This window comes from Vanessa tameamea, chromosome 18 (genome assembly GCF_037043105.1).
Source record: "Vanessa tameamea isolate UH-Manoa-2023 chromosome 18, ilVanTame1 primary haplotype, whole genome shotgun sequence".
NCBI lineage: Eukaryota > Metazoa > Arthropoda > Insecta > Lepidoptera > Nymphalidae > Vanessa > Vanessa tameamea.
The window spans coordinates 3,018,759-3,031,249 of record NC_087326.1 but is presented as its reverse complement, the minus strand read 5'-3'; the positions used below and the strand labels follow the sequence as shown (position 1 = coordinate 3,031,249).

The following is a 12,491-nucleotide window of genomic DNA, read 5'->3' as shown; positions in this document are numbered from 1 at the left end:
TAACGAAGATAAATTACAAATCGATCTACATATTCAACAGTTAACCAATCGCTAAAAGCCCCTAATTGTTTTGCTGTATTCCAGTTAAAATGGTCAAATGCTAAGACAGAAAGTTAAACACACACACTTAGATCTCGTGGTTGACAGCGCTTGTTTTTGGGCGTAGTCGACCACTTAGAATTGCCTTTTTCTCTTACCCTTGCATACCCAAAATCGAACTCGTGTTCACAATTGTAGCTTTTTTGTAAGGCCGCCGGTTCAAATGGCTGAACCGTGAAATCAAAAATTAAAATTAAAATATACTTTATTCAAGTAGGCTTTTACAAGTACTTTTGAATCGTCATTTAACAAACTATATTAAGTGAAGCTACCACCGGTTTGGGATCTGTGTCTTATCATGACCGGTGATGACAGTGACTCGAATTAATTAAGTACAAGCAAAAAATAAAAGAATATATTTTTTTTACATTTATACGAACGAATATCGAATGACCTGCGATGACACAAAAACTGTAATCTTTTTCAACGTGTCTGATGTTTGAGATAATTATTCGTAGATTTCATCAGAGCTCTACAAATAAACTACGACTGATATATAACTAGCTACCCGTCCCGGCTTCGCACGGCTTCGTAACATATAAAAAGCTATAGATTTTTTTAATCAATGAGATATAAGTATTTACAATTTTAATACTTATATCTCATTGATCCTTCATCACTTGAATCATCCGTCTTCATCACATATTTTCCACTAAGTATCTTGTAATATTAGCGTCAAAAGTGCAATGGTTTACGTGCCGCCTAGTAGGATATAGGATGGTGGATCGATGGATATAGATAGGGTAAATATAAGATTAAGCTTAATTGGGGCAAATAGGAATGAATTCCTTGAAATGATGCATTGCTAATATTCTCTTAAAATACATAGATATATATATATCTAAACTATGTACTAATAAATACAACGGGTCCGAATTCAGTAACAGTCAATATTTATCTAAATAAAACGTTCAAAATGAATACATTCATAATTTCCATAAGAACTACAGGTACTTATAATTAACTTTAACTCAAGTTGTTAATATGATTTATCTGTGTGATATTTTAGAGACCTATAAATATCTCATATAAACTTCTCGTGTATCTGTCACAGCCGACTAGTTTAATTAACAGTTAAGCCTTACTAAACGGCATCGTTCAACGAATAAAAATATTTAAATTGCTTAAGTTAGGTTAGAACGAAATTAATAGATTAAATAAAACTTTATAAACTAAAAATAATATTAATAAACTAAAAGTTTCAGTGCATCTTTAGCATGCTATGTCTATTTTCAGGAGAGACTAAAGCAAATTTCCCTATTCTATAAACGGAAGATGTATCGCATGTATGTAATTGGATGGCTAACAAAACTAGCCTGAGATATATATATTATTGTTTTCTTCAAAAGAGTCTGGCCCAACAATATTCTCTAAGTTGCAACATAATAACATACTGTTTAACTCATGACTGTCTTGAAACTTTAAATTAAATTATAAGAAAATTTCATATCTATCGGATTAGCTATTCTTATGTGAATCGGGAAAAATAAACAAACAAAAGTCACCACTTTACCCATCGTCACCCCCAATTTCAATCCCTAAGGAAAGTCATGGTCTATTTTCAATTCACTCAGGGGGCAATTAAAAAAGTAGGCTATGTTTTTTCCCGGGACTCAAAAAACTTTATACCAAATTTCATCTACATCGGTTCAGGGGTTTAAGCGTGAAGAGTTCGTTTCTCATTAACAATAACATATAATATTACTTGAGATTAGTATCAGTATGGTAACGAAATCTACTGTAAATTATACCTATACACGAAGATTATTTAATTTGTTATTTATAGTGTTTTCTCAAACACGAATTACAAAACGAACGTTATTTTTCTTTTCGTGTAAATTTTTTTTTTGTTTCAGATGAATCATGTTTAAAATCTCGCAACGGAAAACATTCGTGACTTATCATTCTGTAATGGTGAGTAAAATATTAAAACAAATATTGATAAAGAGTCTAATACGAGATTATCTACCTATAATAATCAGCGCATCTATGCGACGAAGCAAAATAATTACTACGAGTACAAAGACGCCACTGAGAATGAATACGCGAGTCACGGAAGCGTTTGCTTCGCATAGTTGAACTGATTCGCCTGATTTAATAAATACTTCTTTTATTGTTAAAAATACAGATTATATTTAATTATGGTACTCTGAATATTTCAAAATAAACAAATAAAATTAAGAATGACATTTATCCGCGATATATTTCTTGTGGTTAACTTTTACTTATATTATAAATCCAAATAAAATAATTCATCTTTATGTCAGAATTATTTATTTTATGCCATCTTGCCATTTGTTCGTTTTTTATCGTGTAAGTGATATATAAAGTACGTAGAAATAATTAAAGCTGATTGAATAGTTTTCTTTTTTTGTATTTCGTTGTAATATAATTATAAATTTTAATTAAAAACTTTTAGTATCACGTACGCAATATTTGAATTGTCGTTTTATTGTATACAAAGTGCTATATAATAAAAAAAAAATGCGATCAAAATAAGTAATATTCTTTAAAACAGATAAAACACAGTTAATTCAAATATACATGCTTTGTACAAATTTTGTGGTACAATAGACCGATGTCGTGTTTTGTTTTAGGTATTCCAGACACGACAAGGTAAATGACATCTACAGTGTAATTACAGCCACCTATCATAGCGTGCATCTTGTGTTTACATTCTGTCGATGCGATACACATACAATATTTATTATTTACATTTACGGCTTATTGTCTAACGCCATTGATGTTGATAGTTGCCCTATTGAAGTGAAATAAATTACACCCATTCCGTTGTACTCATTCTTTACAAAAGACAAAGTATTGACAGCTAAAATAAATATACAAGAATATATACAATCATCACAGTGTAAAATGTTGGTCATGCTTTCGAGCGAGATATTGATATATATTTTGAGATATTGATTTTGGAGACAGGAGTTTCCAATGTATGAACCAGCTTTCCGGTCCCCAATTGAGGCACAATTCGTGAACGGAGAGCTGGTTCGTAAGACGGATATTATATGTTTATAATTTTATTATAATGTGTCTATTACTCCTAGGTCCAAGTGTTTCAACTGCAAACGGAACAAATACATCATTTGAATTTTGAGCGTCAATAGCACAATGTTTTACACGCCGCCTAGCGATATAAAAATACACAGGGTCGATCGCGACCCCTTGGGCTATTGTCGTAACCACTCATAACACAAGTGATAAGCTTAAAAGGCGGGGAAAATTTTAGTAATTCCTTAATTAATATGGAGCATTGGTACTATTCTTAAAAAAAATATCAAGTCTTTTGATTTTTGATTCGAAGAAGTTTCTTCACTAAGATATATGAAAATCAGAAACCTATTACATTGAAATTGTAGATATGCGTCATTTTGATAATAATTAATTTAATGCTTGCCCCAATTTTAAGAGGGCAATGTTTTTTAAGGTTATCTTTGGAGGAGAAAAAAGAAAATATTTCGATGGACATTTGTTGTTTTTAATGTATGAATTACACATTTATTTAAACTACATATTACAAGCAATTATTAATTAATGTATTCAAACGTATATATTTTTTACAAGTTAAAGATTATTCTATATAAGGGGAACATCGTATTCATCTTAGCAATTACCGTACCTCTTAAGATTTGTAAAGCATAAGAAAACAACTCAAAATAATTTATGCAATATACCTAGCAACAAAAACCTCCGGGGTTAAGATACCCTAGCTGTGTAAGACGCTTAATTTTATTGAAAATATTCGTCGACTGCCAGTAATTAGGGATTGTCGAACTCATCAATAGCATATTCAACTTTGCTTTAAAAAAAAACCTTTTAATCGTCCGAAACTTTTTAATTTACGTTACGCATCGATATAATACACGCAAATTCGACTTAGAAATTTCCTATAAAAATACGATTCAAATATAACAGCGGAAACGTTATTACCTATCAAATAGAATCATTTCGGTTTAAATGTGTAATCAATACATTTTCTAATTTCTTGAAATATCAAGCAACGGTGACGTACATGTTGGCCTATTAAGGGAACTTTCGGAGCAATCAATAACACTTATTATTATTAAAATCAAACTACAAACTAAGTAATTTTTTAAGGCATTCTATTTGAGTATATCGGGTCATATACTCCGGCGCCAATCATCAGTTATTTTATCGACAAACATCAATACTGTGTTGATGGGTTTGGTTTTAAATGGGAGTGTGACTACATCGATATTATAGCGAATATCACAGATTTACCATTATGAAGTTAATGTTAATATAATTTTTTGTACACCGCAAACATAATATATAGCAATCTTAGAAATGAACAAATAAAACTAAAAATCAAGAAATATTTGATGTGTTGTACAACAGGCGGACTTATGGCTAATTAGCCATCTCTTACCATCTCGTACCGGAAGTTGTATATTTTGAACGATTTTGATCGTATATTTAAAGAAGACAGATAACAAAATGAGAATAATATAAATTAAACCATATTCAACGTAACAGGATTATAAATAAATCTCTACATAGCATAAAACAATGTCAGTTCCCGATCTCTGTACGCTTAGATCTTCTAAAAACTACGCAACAGATTTTCTTTTGTTTTTTACTTCTTATGTTTCTTCTTCAATCTAAAAGTTCTATATGTACACTTATTAGCCGTCCCGGCTTCATACGTGTACAATAGTCGCTCGCTAGTTATAAATAATCAATACATATGTATATGTATGTATTTATAATCCGTACAAAATAATAACGAGTGAGCTAGGTGCTGTGTCTTTGATAGATCCCACATTCCGAAATGGTGGTGGTTACTTCATTGTAAAGTGATAATTCAACCGTACTTATAAGAGACTATTTAGGTTTTTTCTTATTATAATTGATATTATAAAATCGTTTGATCTGACTGACTAAAGGACTGATACTAAAACGCTGACATTTGAACATAGGCTCATTTTATAACGTTCATAATAAAAAAGGATTTTTGTATATTTTATCTTTATTGGGTAAATAGTAGCTCGGAGATTTGTATGGGTGCACTCATACGAAATCGCAGGCAGTTAGTAAGTTATATAATTCAAGATGTACTCTGCTAATCAAACTCCCACTTTTTAGCTCGAAGGTAAAATCAATCTAGAACTAAGAGGATCAAATTTAACAAGCAATACACAAGCTCAAAGGAAAAGAGAATCCAATCTGTACTTTGTAAGGCAAGTTTTTTTATTGCAAAAGTAAAATATATCTCGAGTCGAGTGCACTACATTTTTCAAAAGTTAACAATTGCTTTATAATCATACTCTTTGAATCCGTTCCACGTAATGTGATTAGTATTTTATAACTAAAATTTTTAATTTCATTGTGTTGATTAAGTTCCTGTACCAAAGGTTGTCGGAAGAAATTGCTGGAAGTAAGAACGCCTTTTTAGTTTTTCTGCTGTCCTACTACTACTAAATAAGTAATACTTTCCCTTTTTTTTTCATAAAATGATATGATTGAAGTACATTGAGCAATAAATTTACAAATCGCCATCAATGATTGTATTAAAAAATATATTTTTTAATACGACTCTCATTCTAATACTTTCAAAGTTTGTTGAACAACGTGCAGTTGCAATTATAAAACAATCACTCAGGCTATAAATAGAAAAATATAAATGTAACTATATATAAATCTGCTTATATATGTATAAAAGACAATGTAGTGATTATCAACGCAATGCCAAATCAATATTACATATAGAATTGTATCTTGGAAAACTTTTCGTAATATAGAAATGATTTAGAGGAATTATGATTTTATAGTCGGCGCTGTACCTCTTCAATTTCATCAAAGCAAACATTTAAAGTGTTATTCATTTTAGACTATATAAACTTATAACCTAATTATAAACCTGTGAATGTGTCTCTGTAGGTCAAAGATTTCCACTCGTGAAAAGGTACCTTATTCATGATCAAACACACGTGTACGTCTTTATCTTTTTTTATTTAGATTTCGGTGGGTTTCATTAAAGAAATATAGAAATAATTATGTGGCAAATGGGGCCTATAAGATAGGAGGAAAAACGAAAAAAAGAAGGACGGTGTGAACGATGACATGTGCTGGGGAGGAACTGAGAAGACGAATAGGACGCTCCGATCCCAAATGGGATAAATGCAACCGAATTACGATGAACTTAAATTACCCGAAGAATAGTGCTAGTTCATTACGCTGTTTTAAAATATGTCGATAGAATTCAGTTGGAGAATTTTTATCTTTATATGACTGACCTTAGAAAAGGTTATATAAAAAAAAAAAAAAAACATATAGGAAAATAACGGTGTATAATTAACCTAAGTTTTTAATTAACTGATATAGCTGTTTTTGTCATTGAGTTAATCTTTTTTCCGGAATAACGCAAAAAATACTTATCCGTTTGAAACGTAACGTGCATATTTTGATAGTTTATAGTTTCAGGACAAAATAGGCTGTTTTTATTTTTATTTTACATATTTGTTTAGATAAACTGGTACCTTATTATGTCAAATGACAAAGAGAAAATTAACGGTCCAATATTTTTTTAAGTAACCATCCAAGCTTTGATGCTCTCCAAAATATGTCATATAATACATTATATTATATCTTTAATCATAATAACCATTTATATGTTTAAAAAATGGCAACAAATAATCGACATCTCGTTTTAATCGCTCAGTATAATCCTATTAAAATAAATATCACATTAAATGGAAGCGTTTCGTAATCAAAATAATTATCATTTAAACTTTGCAGTAATATTTCTCAAGTAGGTATTAATATCAATATACTGTAATCTCTTGAACTACATAATAAATGAGTATCGTTATCATCTTATTCCATGTTTGACGGTATTAGCGGAGTTAAAAGTATTATAATAATTATTATAACCTCACACTTATCACGAACGACCGTGACATCTGAGCCACATTCACGTAAGTATTACATAACGATAGCAATACATAAACTTCTGACCGAATTTCTGATACGGCGACATCCAATCCTAAAACTGGAGACATTATCACTCAGATAGTTCGGTGGAACGGAAATCCGACACGACCGGAGAGAGATCATCGCAAGAATAGTCATGGGTTTTATGTGTTCTCCGAGACATTGCAGCCGTACTTTTACCATATTGCTTACTTCCTAACCAGATTTATTACAATACTTTTCAATTGCAACTTATAACAAATACAATAAATTATATCTATAAATCCAATGACTTTTTTATTGATTTGCGATTACAATTCAGAACCTCAGCCTCGTATAGCAAGATCAATGAGCTGTCATGGGAAACGTAGATAGGTACTCTAACGTACTGCAGGTATTAAAGAAAATACCTACTATTATAAATGCGAAAGTAACAGCCTGCTACCTCTTCACGCTTAAAAAGCTGAACCCATTTAGATGAAATACAGTATGAAGATAGAAGAATAAAGTAAGAAGAATAATTTAGTTTTCATCGCGGAAATCATTCCGTAAGGTTAGGAAAAGGGGGGTAGAAAATTGTATGGGAAAACGAACATTTCTTCTGGCTATCAATAATATCAATATACTTAATATCAATTTGGTCAATGAACTATCAAGTTCTATAAAATATTTTCGCGCAGGTGAATCTTATATATCATAAGATGTTATATTACATAATACGAATAGTTTTAATTTGACTTGCTAATTTATTGTAAATAATACTAAACGCTTATGTTATAAAACAATTAGCAAAGTTACATAATGTTATTGATAAGAAAGCGAGCAGTTATTATTCATTGTTTACCGTACAATATTAATTTAATTGCACATTAAAATTAATATACTAATAACGTATTATAATTAAAAATAATATTTATGGTCCGGTTTATTATGTAGTATAAAGCTTTATGTGAATTAAAATCGAATTATATTAAGATAACTGAAAGTGAAATATCACTCGTAGATATTTTTTATGACATTGGCTCATTCGCACTTCTAACTGGATCTTAGCTATACAAAGACTTTGTCAGTAGAATCGGGATCTAACACTTAAGTCCTAAATGAACCATACAGCTGCATACACACGCTTGACGTTTAACTCTCGACTATTAACTCGTAATATGATAAACCAAATATTACTTGAATAAAATGTATTCTTAACGCGGACTAACACAATTTGTGTTCATGAAAATTTTCTTTGTATAAACGCCATTTCATAAATTCTCTGCTAGAAGCGCTACGCGTCAGACCAAAAGAGATAAATGTTTGTAAAACTTTTTAGTGTTTCGATACTCGTTTAATTGTTATACTTGATAAAGGATAAAAATCCAGAAATTTCACCAGTTACATTCTTCGATATAACATCGAGACCCGATATAAAGAGATAATAATTTCATAAAATGTATTTTTAATGTCTGTTTCGATCAAAATAAATAATAATATAAATAATTACAAAAAAATAATTTAAGATATTAATGAAAAAAAACTAAAAAAGGAATAAAAAGTGATTATAATTTTTTAATTTATTTATATATTAAATTTAAATATTTAAAATTTAATTTACTGATTTTTTTATTGAAATTATTTTGTTATATGTTATTAATGTGACAAATTACAGCAGTGGACTCGTTAATAATAATATTTATTGCTTTATTATAGAAATTTAATGTAGTTGATCATGCTATTGTTTTAGTAATATAAAATAATTTTAGTAAAAAAAAAACATTATATCTATATTGTACCTTAAAATGCACGTAGTGCCGTCTCCGACTAATCAATAACAAGATTGAATTAAAGAAAAGCTTCGATTTTCAAAAAAGCGGAATATTAAAAAAGTATGTAAAAACACAGTCCCGTTATAGTTCTGCTATGAATAAAGAACGCGAAACCATTACTACTAATATTATCAGAAACACTTCAGAATCCCCTCTGGATCGTAACAAATCGTAATATTATTGTTGATCTGGGAAATCTCAGACCTGTGTGAAATTATAATGGAATCAATAACACCTACCTTTCCCTTATTATATATTGAAATAGCTAATTACCGTTATTTTTCGTAATTTGCCAGAACATCAGCGAGGCATTTATATATTAATTTAGAAATGGTGTAGAGATTATTTTTTACGATCGATATTCGGTTTTATTTTTATTGAGAAGGGACATTAAGAAATAATAAGAATTAAAAGATTCTTGGTGGTAGGGCTTTGTGCAAGCCCGTCTGGATAGGTACCACCCACTCATCTGATATTCTACCGCCAAACAGCAGTACTCAGTATTGTTGTGTTCCGGTTTGAAGGGTGAGTGAGCCAGTGTAACTATAGACACAAGGGACGTAACATATTAGTTCCCAAGGTTGGTGGCGCATTGGTAATGTAAGGAATGGTTAATATTTCTTACAACGCCATTGTCTATGGGCGGTGGTGACCACTTACCATCAGGTGGCCCATCTGCTCGTCCGCCTACCGATATCATAAAAAAAAGCTGTAACGTCTCATTACACTTACATTTTTCTTTTTTACTAACTTTTTTTTTTAAACTTAATTCTTTTTTATTTTAAATAAGTATATATAAAGTAAATTAATGGAAATAAAAATGTAATTATTGTATAGGTTGCACCGACCTCTAAGATACCGGTCTTCCTAGTTTAGGGTGGAATTTAAAATAACCAAAAATAAAATAAAAAGGTGGAATATCCTGCATATTATACTGGATTAATCGAATTAAATTAATTTTGTTTTTAGTGGTAACATTAAAAAACTCATATGACTGTATTATATCAACATCGATTGGAAATCGACCTTTCAAATAATACTATTTGAGCCTTAACGAACACTGACTAACGAACTTGGAGTACACTGTCTTCTGTTTGTAGCGAGTAACTTAGATACTTCTTAGCCGGTATTAGCATGTTTAGATTTAGTTAGCTAACTCAGACCAATCTCAGCCGTATTTGGTCTTAGTTAATAGTTAGTTCAATACGAAATTGATAATGGTTTGAGAAATCAATTTCTTATTAGTGATAAACTTTGTTATTTTCCAGAAGTGCAATATACAGGGTTATTGGTAATTCGACGTATTCCCGTTAGGAGGTGATAGGGGTGACTATTTGCGATAATTTTAACCCCCATATGCACAATGCAAAAGTGAACCATTTTTAAGTTATCACGTTTTTTAGATTTTTCAAAATAAGTCAAAATTGCAATTAAGCATGAATCTACAGAAAGCAACTCTTCTTTCAGCATCCTCTTCGTAAATAACGTGCACAGGATTAAAATGATAAGACAGGATTAAAATTATAAGACAGGATTAAAATGATAAAACAGGATTAAAATGATAATACAAAATATCTTAATTGTAACTTAGCTACTGAACTGTTTATGAATCAAAACTTAATTTTAAATTTGTATTAAGTAAGTAAGTTAAGTAAATAAGTAAGTTTTTTTACATTGGTTATTATTTTAAATCAATTTTGTGGGAATTTTAAATAGCGACCTTTAGTACGAATTCGGTCATGTTCGAATACGAATTTCCACCAGCGTCCTTTCTGATCATTTTATTTCGGTTGCTTTGAAATAAATTCCTAGTTTTTATACATTTTCGGAAAGCTAATTAAACGATTATGTTTTTAAAATAATCTGCAGAACAAGTTTCATAATGATTTTCTTGTTTTTCAGGCATATTTGAGGGAAAAAAATATTGAAATAATATCGTTTTCTGTCTCGCATTTTTAAATTTGGACCGATAATTTTTGTTTTAATATTGAAAAATATCCAGTGCTTAATCGTTTTTATAAATCAGAAGAAAAAATTAGATTTTAATCGAAACTTTTTTTTTAATAAATTTTTGAAATTGTAATTTTGAATTATTTTGAAAAAATCTAAAAAACGTGATAACTCGAAAATGGTTCACTTTTGCATTATACATATGGTGGTTAAAATTATCGCAAATAATCACCCCTATCACCTCCTAACGGTAATACTTCGAATTACCAATAACCCTGTATATTGAAGATGCTGAGAAAAAGTGTAATATACATAAAAGTGGCACAGTACGAAATTTTATAGTTTTCTAGTTATTTTTTCTTTTTTTATTAAGAATTTATTGTAAGAAACCTTCGTCCATAAAGATAGAGACTGCAAAAAAAACTAATTCTTTTACCGTCACTCAATCTTTTAAGTGAGTCAGGGACAACTTGTACCTATAATAAAGGGGCGTCTATTCATAACGCCTTTTTTTTCAAACAGGCATCAGAAATTGTTGTTATATACTTGTACAAGGTTTATCGGACGCATCCTGTTAAAGTCATTTGAGATTTATTTGAAGGGAGTACCTATTTTTTATTGTTAGAAGCGCATTGACAATATTCGAAATAGGTTACACTACTTACAATACTTATAGTGGGAGGGGGGTTATCTGTCAGGTATATCTAAAGTTCTACATATTAAAATGTAATCAATTTGACCAACTTATCCTACTTGTACATATGCAAATAAACAATAAAATGGAATTTTTATTTGCATAAAAGTCTCAAGAAATGAATAAATTTATTTAAATGCTTTCATTAATGTGTGCTAACATTCCTTTTAAAAGTATAACCATTAAAAGGTTTTAAGCGATCGGTCCAACGAATACAATTAACTGTTGAGTATTTTAAGAAAGAAAGCCGGCTTTGCTTGATACAAAAACAAAGAGGTTTTCACCCAGGGAACAATTACTAAAGAGGTCGAGATTTTATCAAACAAACAAACAAGGAAATCAAAGTTTCAAAGATGTGTATTTAGATTATTTACTACTAGCTGCTCCGCGCGATTTCCTTTGCGTTAAAAGTTCCTGCTTCGCCCTCGTGGGCCACAGTGTAATGTTTATCTACCTCTAAAGTACTAAACAATGTAATTGGTAGGGCTTTGGGCAAGTACGTATGGGTAGGTACCACCCACTAATCGGATATTCTACCGACAAACAAAAATAGTCAAGGTTGTTGTGTTTCGGTTTGAAATGTGAATGACTCAGTAGCATCTTAGTGCCGATGTCTGCGGGCGATTGTGACCACTTACCACCAAGTAGAACATTTGCCAAAAACAATATTTTTGAAGTATTAAAATATTTAAACACATTTTCAAATTTAACTGGTAGTTCCATAGATAAACAAGTTCAAATAAAAAAAAATACAATAAGAAAGCCGTTTTTATTAGTGTTTATCAAATAATAAATCTGCACCTATTTTTTGATTTATTTAGACCTTTTGTGACGGAACATTTATCGACTGTTGCTATTATTTTTATTTGAATTGAAAAATACATATGGTGTTTTAAATTTCGAACACCATTCATAAATTATCCTGTTGATATTTGAAATGATGTCATATATTATTGTTAATTATTGTCATTTAAAATAACCAACACACT

The 12,491-nt window shown here is 30.2% G+C and overlaps 2 protein-coding genes across 2 annotated transcripts in view; one reads left to right on the top strand and one right to left on the bottom strand.

The window, feature by feature from the left end:
- Window positions 1–12,491, top strand: part of LOC113400204 (probable beta-hexosaminidase fdl) — a 90,863-nt gene that overhangs the window by 45,915 nt on the left and 32,457 nt on the right. Inside the window, exon 2 of the mRNA XM_026639691.2 lies at window positions 1,956–2,013. The gene's annotated coding sequence lies outside the window, so the exon portion shown is untranslated. The remainder of the gene's footprint in view (window positions 1–1,955; window positions 2,014–12,491) is intronic.
- LOC113400205 (uncharacterized) overlaps window positions 1–12,491 on the bottom strand; it is a 35,957-nt gene that overhangs the window by 2,928 nt on the left and 20,538 nt on the right. The window lies entirely within an intron of this gene.